Genomic DNA, 9,859 nt, shown 5'->3' with positions numbered 1-9,859 from the left:
ATTGCCTCGGATCGAGGAGTCACTGGACGCCCTGACTGGTGCCCGCTGGTTTTCCACTTTGGATTTAACCAGCGGGTACAATCAGGTTCCCATGTCAGAGGGGGATAAGCCAAAGACTGCTTTTTGCACCCCATTCGGGTTATTCGAGTGGAATCGAATGCCGTTTGGGCTCTGCAACGCCCCCAGCACATTCCAGCGACTTATGCAGCGACTATTTGGTGACCAGCAGTGCCAATCATTACTTTTATACTTGGATGACATTGTTGGGTTTTCTTCCTCTGTAGAGCAGCACTTGGAGAGGCTGGAGGTGGTCTTGAGCCGATTGGAGCATGAGTGCCTGAAGGTTAAGATGGAGAAGTGTGCGTTTTTCAAGACCGAGGTGAGGTATTTGGGCCATGTTATATCCGCCCAGGGTGTGGCAACCGACCCTAGTAAAACTGAAGCGGTGGCTCAGTGGCGTCGTCCAACCACGGTCACCGAATTACGCTCGTTTCTTGGGTTTGCCAGTTACTACCGGCGCTTTGTTGAGGGGTTTGCTAGGTTGGCAGCCCCCCTACATAGGCTAGTGGCTGAGTTTTCTCGGGATAAACCGAAGTCTAAGAAACGAAACTGTTTAAGTTTGGAGGGCGCCTGGGATGAGCAGTGCCAGTCAGGTTTTGAGCAATTAAAAGGGAGACTGACCTCAGCCCCAGTGCTTGCATACGCTGATTTTTCCCTGCCCTTCATCCTGGAGGTGGACGCTAGTCATGGAGGGTTGGGAGCTGTTCTCTCACAGGAATACGAGGGTAGGGTACGGCCCATTGCATATGCGAGTCGCAGTCTTAGGCCCACTGAGCGCAATATGGACAATTTCAGCTCCATGAAGTTGGAGTTTCTTGCGCTCAAGTGGGCCATGACTGAGAAATTTCGTGAATATCTGTTGGGTAATAAGTGTGTGGTCTTCACGGATAATAATCCTCTCAGTCATCTGACCTCGGCAAAACTCGGGGCGGCGGAGCAGCGCTGGGCTTCCCAGTTGGCGGCTTTTGACTTTGAGATCCGGTATAGATCCGGAAGGAGTAATAAGAATGCTGATGCCCTTTCCAGGCAGAACCCACCCGAGCAAGGGGCCGTAGGTGACTTATTCCCAGGGACGGTGGTACCGGTATCATTGCAGCAAGCTGTGGGGCTGCAGCCAGTTGTTGAGGCAGTACAGGGGGTGATCCCCACAATGCCTGTTTACTCACCTGTTGATTTGAGTTTGTTACAGGAAGAAGACCCTGTGATTGCTGAGGTTTTGACTTTTTGGAGACGTAAGGCACGTCCTGGGCCTGAGGAGCGACGACGCATGTCTACTTCCGCCGTGGTACTTCTCCGTCAGTGGGATCGCCTGTTAGAGAGGGAGGGGGTACTCTATCGTAGGGTTAGAGCTCCGAGTGGGGGAGAAGAGATTTGCCAATTATTATTGCCCGCTGTGTTGAGGTCTGATGTCCTCATGCAGTTACATCAACAACACGGACATCAGGGCATCGAGCGCACCACTGAACTGATTAGACAGCGATGTTACTGGCCTGGCTTGTCATCAGATGTGGAGCGGTGGTGCCAAGAATGTGAGAGATGTCAGGTAGCGAAAGATTTGCATCCTTTGGCTCAAAGCTTCATGGGTCATTTGTTGGCCTCTAGGCCTAATGAAATCTTGGCCATAGACTTTACAGTGTTGGAACCTTCTAGGTCAGGAGTAGAGAATGTGTTGGTAATGACAGACGTGTTTAGCAAATACACCCTTGCTGTGCCGACTAGGGACCAGAGAGCGGAAACGGTGGCCCAGACCCTGGTAACCGAGTGGTTCTATAAGTTTGGGGTGCCCAGTCGCCTCCACTCTGACCAAGGGCGAAATTTTGAATCTGTCTTGCTTCGCCAGCTTTGCAGCCTGTATGATGTGGATAAGTCTCGCACCACACCCTACCACCCAGCTGGTAACGGCCAGTGTGAGCGCTTTAATCGAACCTTGCACAATCTGTTGCGCACACTGCCAGTTTCCAGAAAGAGGGACTGGGTGTCTTGTCTTCCACAACTTCTCTTTTCCTATAATACCACCCCTCATCAAGTCACCGGGGAGTCTCCACATTTTTTAATGTTCGGCCAAGAACCCCGTTTGCCAGTTGATTTCTTGTTGGGTAGGGTGCAGGAACCAGTGGCGGGGAGGGTGCATGAATGGGTCCTCGAACACCAAACCAGGCTGCAAGTGGCCTTTGAAGGAGCACGGGAACGTTTACAGATAGTAGCTGCAAGGCGTAAGGAAAGGCACGACCAGCATGTTAAGAATGAACCTCTGGTTGAGGGTCAATTGGTGTACCTCCGTGACTATGGGGTAAGGGGTCGCCATAAGATTCACGATCTATGGAGTCCAGTTGTCTACCAGGTAGTGAGAGGGCCTCGAGAGGGAGGTGCGGTTTACACTATAGCACCAGTGGAAGATCTTAATTCAGTAAAAACTGTACACCGCTCACTGCTTAAGAGTCGGATTCAGAGGGAACCCTCGGGTTCTGTCCCCCCCAGTGATTCGGGTGATCCCTTGGTCCCCGTGTCACTGCAGGAAGAGGAAGAAGGGGAAATGGATCTGGTGATGGTGTCTACTGAGAGTCTCTCTGGTGGCCCTGGTTGTGTACGGCTAGCTTCACCTAAGCAAATTGCTCCACCACTGGCAGCGGGGTCTTCAGACCCCGTCCCTATGGGACGAGTGGTTATCCCTGATGAGACTAGTAGTGACGAAACTAATTCGGTGGCGGAATCCATTGAATGGGGTAGGGAGGCTGGGAGGACTGAGGTGGGGCAGCGACGGACTGGAAGAGTGACTGCCGGCCGACATGCAAATCTTCACCATCTCCCTAGGTCTCTGTTGGATGTAGCATCTCCAGTGTCCCATTCTGTAACCGTGGTGTTCAGACCTTGGCTCTGAATAACGTGATCGTTGGATTATTCATCGTCGGGGCGACGATGCAAAGGGGGGGGGTAGATTGTAGTGAAGTGCCGCTGTTTGTTGACGTCCTCTCTGTAGAGTGAGACTCCGCCCTAGATGCACGCAGGTGATCGGCATTCAATTCATTGATAAGAATTATGGTAATTCCTTCCAAGGGGTATATTAAGGTGACGGTGTTGTCACCGGAGATTGCGTGAATGTGCGACCGCGTTCTAGCACGTCATTATTGTTGCGACTGTCTGGTGCTCTGGCTGAGGTGAGTGTGGCGGCTGGTTTTTATGCTTGAGCCTAATGAACATTAGATTGAGTGTTACTTTTGTCAGGTTCTGGGCTGTTTGCAGAAAAGCACACGTTGTGCTGAGGGTTGCATGCCTGGCAACACGCGCTGTTTTCCGGATACCACCGTTTCGGTATGAATTGCATTCGGCATCGGGGGTGTATTGCTGCTTGACTTCCTGGTAGGTCTCTCTTTGGCCCTTTTGGCTGTATTTAATTAATGAGCGAATAGTTAATATTATGGGGTCTGTGTATTCCAGCGTATCATTGGGCTTTTCATCTCTTGTCGACTGGGCGAGTGGCGCGATCTCCGCATGTTTGGTATGTGTGATCAATTGTACAACAGTAAATTAATGCTATGCATATTTTAGCTCATAGTCCGGCTTTTGCAGGTGGATCGATTTGCCGTTTTAAGGGCACTTGAAGACTACACTTGCCTGCTCTAGGACTTGTCGTCGCTGCTGTTCTGTTCCTATTAATGTTTTTGTTTGAGTTATTTTGCTTGCGTGTGTAATTCTGTTTTGTTTTTCTGTGTAATTTACCTTTTGTGCTTTTTGGGGTTTGCTTGTTGATTTATCAGTTTGCTTGGTAATTGGTGTTTTGTTTTCTTAGTTTTGGGTGTTGTTTTGTGTTTTATTTGTATTATAATTACTGTTTATTTTCTTTGCTCACTGTGAGATTATCCCCGACTGGTCCCAAGGGAAAGAGGGATTGTGAGTGGTAACCGGCCTGGGGAGATTGTTCCTGTTGGCCCGTAGCGATCCATTCACCATCACTGACACTGATGAGCGCAGGTTTGAGTGGATTGCGGAGTGTTTTCTTTTAGTTACGTATATTATTGTATGTCTCGCATGTTGTGTCCTGTATATGGGTACCCATAGGTGAGGATAATTGTTTGATTTATTTGCTTTGATTTATTATTTTATATAATTCTTTATTTCTTGTGTTTCAGGCACTGTGAGCCCGGAGCAGGAGGGCTAGTTGTCCAATTAAGGTGGCGGGTCCTGATGAGACACAGTGTGTGGTCTGCAATCCAAGGTGATTGGTCTTGGTTGACGTGATTTGAGTGACGTGTAGTGCACGTGTGGGTGCTCTTTTACCATCGCTGACACTAGCGACGTCTGGCACTAGCTCGTCCTGCTTCGGGTGACCACGAGTCCTGTGAGCTGTTTATTGTGTGATGTTATAATTGAACCTAACTGACTGGCACGCCAGTATTTTATCTTTGTCTAAATAAAGAATATATTTTTGTATTTTTCCATATCCACGTCTCGGAGTATTTATGTAAGGGAAACACCGAACCTGTGTGTCTTTAATAGGACACTTCCCTGGCTTAGCGACCAGGGTGGCGTAGTCGATTTTTCTTTGTCTCTCTTACTCTCTCTCTATCCTCCCTCTCTTGTACTGCCTGCCACACCTGGAAAAAGAATTCACAAGTAAGTTGTCAAAGCATATTTTACTTTAAGAATAGATACACGTAAATGTAATGTAATGGCTAGGAGCAACGTTTGGGAAAGGAAATTACATTGTAATTCTTTTTTGGGGGTACTTTTTTCTTTTTCTTTTAGTTGACAAACAGGGCAGTGTTATCACTAATCTATTCCTGCTTTGTAAATTAATCTACAACCATGATTTTGCTTTTAGAAGGAAAATATATACATCAGATGATGAGCCTCATGATACCCCCCCCCCCCCAAAAAAAGAAAATTATTAACAGAGAAAAAGCCCCACGTGCACCAAAAGCCCCACCTACACCAAAAGCCCCACCTACACCAAAAGCCCCACCTACACCAAAAGGAAACATCAAGACAAAAGGTAGAAAAACAATTAAACTAGTTAAATGGTTGCTAGATGTATATGTAACTGCTGAGTGCTTTTATTTTTTTTCAGGTCCTGTTGTAAGACCCCTGCTCACACCAAATAGAAAGTTCAGCAATTGTGAGTTTACATTTTTAATCAGTTATTTTTGTCATGAAAATATTTTAATTACATACAAAATTTACCAATATCTCCATTCTCAGCTCCAGATGTACCAGTGAGCTTGTCCCAGGCAGACGAGCCTTTGCATGAACACCCACCTGCCATTCAAGGTAAAACAGCATTAATTGGTATATGGAGGAAATCAAAAACACATTCATTGCAATGAGTCACAGTCTAACACAAAGTAATTTGACTTTTTTTCTGCATAATTAGAGAACACATTCCAGAGACCCTATCAACACCCAAGAACCACTACACATCAGGGAAGAATGCAGAGTAAATATATATATATATTAGTGCTGTCAAACGATTAAAATATTTAATCGCGATTAATCGCATTAATGCCATAGTTAACTCGCGATTAATCGCACATTTTTATCTATTCTAAATGTCCCTTGATTTCTATTTGTCTCATTATTTTTTCTAATTTTAATGCTCTTATCAACATGGAAAAGTGGATCAGCAGTAAGTTTGTTCTTAGCTGTGGTATCCATGTGCTTCTGTCTGAAGTCATCCATTGTAGAGCTTAGATCGGGCCCAAAAAAATCAAGCCCGACCCGAGCCCGTGCGCATTGTGTCCGAGCCCGGCCCGACACATAAACTGTAATTATGAGCCCAAGCCCGATTTAAACCCGTCAATTTTTTTCATACGTGGGTCGTTATAACTGACGTTCTCAACTATTTTCTATGTTACTTTCTCCCGCCCGCAACATTTTTGTCCCGCTCCCGCCCGCAAATACACTCTTTTTTTTGTAGGCTACCTCCAAATACTTTCGCCTACGTGTCGCCACCATACACATCAGCATAAATGCTCCTGATAAATTATTTGTTATTAAAGCATTAACACACAAACCACTGTTATAACATAAAAGCAAGCAGGCTACTGAGTGCATGGTTTGGCATGACTGAATGCGCGCAAAGTGCGCTCCCTTAATAATTCCTAAAAAGCTGACATCAGTTCATCGCAATCTCACACATCTGTTATTATCAGTGAAGCTGACTGCACAATGCATCTTTCATAATATATACACTTTGTTTGTTATAATTTGAGGATTTGCCAGCTTACAGAATTCAGCACTGAACAAAAAGTCTGTTTTGAGCGGTGAGGGGAGTCTATTTTAAATGCTTCTGATGCTTCTTCATATGTCTGTGATTGGCTACATCCCTCAACGGTGCAAACATGTTATAAAAAGAAACTCTGGCCTGTAAATCGTTTCTATTTTGTTTTAGTTGTTCTTGTTGCTTTTCTGCAACATATGAATAAAAATGTATTAGTTTTTATGTTTTATTCATAGATATTTCTAGTTTGCGGGAGTCCCGCGAATCGTTTTATTCTCCCGTATCCGCACACAGAGTGAGTGCATTACCGCTCGAGCCCGCCCTCGCACTCGGCCATCAAATCTAGTCCCGCGCCGCACTCTATTGCGTTGAGAGTGCACGTCTCTAGATCGGCGTCTCGCGCTCGCGCCATCCACTCAAAACGTACCGTTAGCCTACTACGCTTTGGCCGGCGCGCAAGCCCAAACAAGTACGTGCGGCGTGCCTGTTGTTTTGTTTCCGGTCTAGCTATCCGGTGTGATGTTGTTTGCTAGGCCAAAAAGAGCGTTAATCTCGCGATAAAAAAATTGACGCCGTTAATAACGCGTTTAACGCACAGCACTAATATATATATATATATTTTTAAAAAAAAAAGCCAATTTCAGTCATTATTGAGGTATTGGAAATCCTTGTGTACCAGCTTCATGCACTGTCATGGTAGCAAATGCAACTTACCAACTTCACCTTTCTCAGCTCCAGTGAGCTTGTCCCAGACAGACGAGCCCCAAGATGCTTGGGGTGAACACTCACCCAACATTCAAGGTAAAAAAAAAAAAAACATTAATAAAACAAAGAATATTTATTACAATTGACCCTTCGAATGGAGTTCTATTGACAGGCGATCTGACCAATCAAAATACGCCTAATCCACCATTTTTGTCAGACAAAGCAGTCAGAAGAGTTAGTAGATTTACATTGGAGGATTTGAACTTGAAAAACAGAGTGTACTGACATCTTTCCACAGTTAAAACAACACTCCTCCTTATATTCGTTCATGTTTTTTTGATGTTATAAATTAACTAGAAGGAAGAGATAAGTTATTGCGCTGCATGTGAGCTGTGAATGGGACTAAAACAGAAATACTTCAGAGGCTTTATCATTATTATTGCTGGAAGACTAATTCATATCTTGAGAATACTTTTACCGTTATATCTTAAAAATATAATATATTGTCCATCCCTACAATCACTGCACATAAAAGACAACCTCACACTAATTCAACATTTTCTGTATAATCCATTAGAGAATGCATTTTCTGTCCTGAGACCTTCAAATTCCAAGCAAGGAAGAACACCACGTAAGTTATGAGTCTTGTCTCACACATAGCAGCAGTAGAACGAGTACCTAATGTCAAGATCTAAGAGTGAGCTTCTCTCACGCAGAGCACCAACAGGATGCTTGGCGTGAACACCCACCTGCCATTCAAGGTAAAACAGCATTAACCCATTTAATCCCAAATTTCTTCTTGCAACTTGAGTACATGCATTTTACTCCTTAGACCTCCCTAACACTCAAACAATATGCCTTTTTTGATTTTATGTTGGTTAAGTTAGTGAAATATTAGGTTTTATACTCGTCACAATAGTGACCGGTGGGAAACAACATAGTCAGAATTCATTCAAATTCTTCAATTAGACCTATTGAGACAATTCATTACAAATCATCCAATATCTCGTTTTGTCATTTCATGAAGAAGGCTTAGTGGGTGAAAAGGTTGTCATGTACAAAGTTACACCCTGGAGGAACTTCTGCTTGTTCGGCTAGACCCCTATGGGCTAGACCATGTCTATGTCAAATGGGCCGTTTCACCCTGGTACTCCCTATCTGAGCCATCACTATCACAGTCACTTTCAATTGGGGGTGGGGGTGGGGGGAAGGGGGTCATGCACGTCTAGAAGGTCCAACACATTGAACGTTTCTGGGATACTCATAACTACACTGAACAAAATTATAAATGCAACACTTTTGTTTTTGCCCCCATTTTTCATGAGCTGAACTCAAAGATCTAAGACCATTTCTATGTACACAAAAGGCCTATTTCTCTCAAATATTGTTCACAAATCTGTCTAAATCTGTGTTAGTGAGCACTTCTCCTGTGCCAAGATCATCCATCCTCCTCACAGATGTGGTATATTCAGTGTAGGATTGCCAATACCTGCCAATGCCAGCCAATACCTGCGTTTTCAATTGAAGCACTGTTATCCTGTTGTACTACCGGTCACAATTTGGGACCGTAAACAAATTTGCAAGTCTTATGAGCAAAATATTTATGCAGGAGTATAATTCTCAAAATATATCAGTAGTAGACCCTTTAAAGAATATATGTACAAAATATAATAGTTCTATCTGTAAATTAACATGTTTTATATACTACTTTTTTGTAGTAGTCTGAGGAAGAAATCTTCTTCTAGATGTGCAAGCAGGAAGTGAACTGATCTGGTCATGTGACCTTTCACACTAGTCACATGACATTAATTGATTTTAATCAAGACAATCTATGTTGTCATTTAAAAGTTGAATTTCTTGCCCAAAGTCAATAACATTTTTAGAGCTTCCAGAAATGAGAAAAAAGTTGCGGGCACAATTGGTCACAAAACCGGTGGGATTAAACGGGTTAATTGGTATATGGAGGAAATCAAAAACGCATTCATTGCAACGAGTCACAGTCTAACACAAAGCAATTTGACTTTTTTTCTGCATAATTAGAGAACACATTCCAGAGACCCTATCAACACCCAAGACCATCTACACATCAGGGAAGAAAGCAGAGTAAATATATATATATATATATATATATATATATATATATATATATATATATATATATATATATATATATATTTAAAAAAAAGCCAATTTCAGTCATTACTGAGGTATTGGAAATCCTAGTGTACCAGCTTCATGCACTGTCATGGTAGCAAATGCAACTTACCAACTTCACCTTTCTCAGCTCCAGTGAGCTTGTCCCAGGCAGACGAGCCCCAAGATGATTGGCATGAACACCCACCTGCCATTCAAGGTAAAACAGCATTAATTGGTATATGGAAGAAATCAAAAACACATTCATTGCAACGTGTCACAGTCTAACACAAAGCAATTTGACTTTTTTTTCTGCATAATTAGAGAACACATTCCAGAGACCCTATCAACACCCAAGACCCTCTACACATCAGGGAAGAATGCAGAGTAAATATATATATATATTTTTAAAAAAAGCCAATTTCAGTCATTATTGAGGTATTGGAAATCCTTGTGTACCAGCTTCATGCACTGTCATGGTAGCAAATGCAACTTACCAACTTCACCTTTCTCAGCTCCAGTGAGCTTGTCCCAGACAGACGAGCCCCAAGATGATTGGGGTGAACACTCACCCAACATTCAAGGTAACAAACCATTCGCTAGCTAGCACATGCAGGAAACACATACACTGCCCATGAATAACAGTCTAACACAAGGAAATGTAAAATGTTCTATATAATCCATCAGAGGACACAATCTCTGAACTGAGACCCGCAAGTACCCACCAAGCAAGAACACAGAGTAAGT

At 43.6% G+C, this 9,859-nt stretch overlaps 2 long non-coding RNA genes across 2 annotated transcripts; both read left to right on the top strand.

Annotated features, from left to right (window-relative positions):
• The first annotated feature begins 3,510 nt into the window (after window positions 1-3,510).
• LOC143742548 (uncharacterized) lies at window positions 3,511-4,014 on the top strand. The gene is made up of 3 exons (XR_013205464.1): window positions 3,511-3,556; window positions 3,628-3,768; window positions 3,848-4,014. It is a non-coding gene; the product is annotated as an uncharacterized LOC143742548 (long non-coding RNA).
• Window positions 4,015-4,078: 64 nt separating this feature from the next.
• Window positions 4,079-4,498, top strand: LOC143742581 (uncharacterized). The gene is made up of 2 exons (XR_013205495.1): window positions 4,079-4,116; window positions 4,188-4,498. It is a non-coding gene; the product is annotated as an uncharacterized LOC143742581 (long non-coding RNA).
• The last annotated feature ends 5,361 nt before the right edge of the window (window positions 4,499-9,859 follow it).

Source organism: Siphateles boraxobius, unplaced genomic scaffold (genome assembly GCF_051911475.1).
Source record: "Siphateles boraxobius isolate OS27281-9 unplaced genomic scaffold, OSU_SipBor_1 19, whole genome shotgun sequence".
NCBI classification, from domain to species: domain Eukaryota; kingdom Metazoa; phylum Chordata; class Actinopteri; order Cypriniformes; family Leuciscidae; genus Siphateles; species Siphateles boraxobius.
The sequence above is the reverse complement of the archived record's forward strand: the minus strand, read 5'-3'. Positions and strand labels throughout refer to the sequence as shown.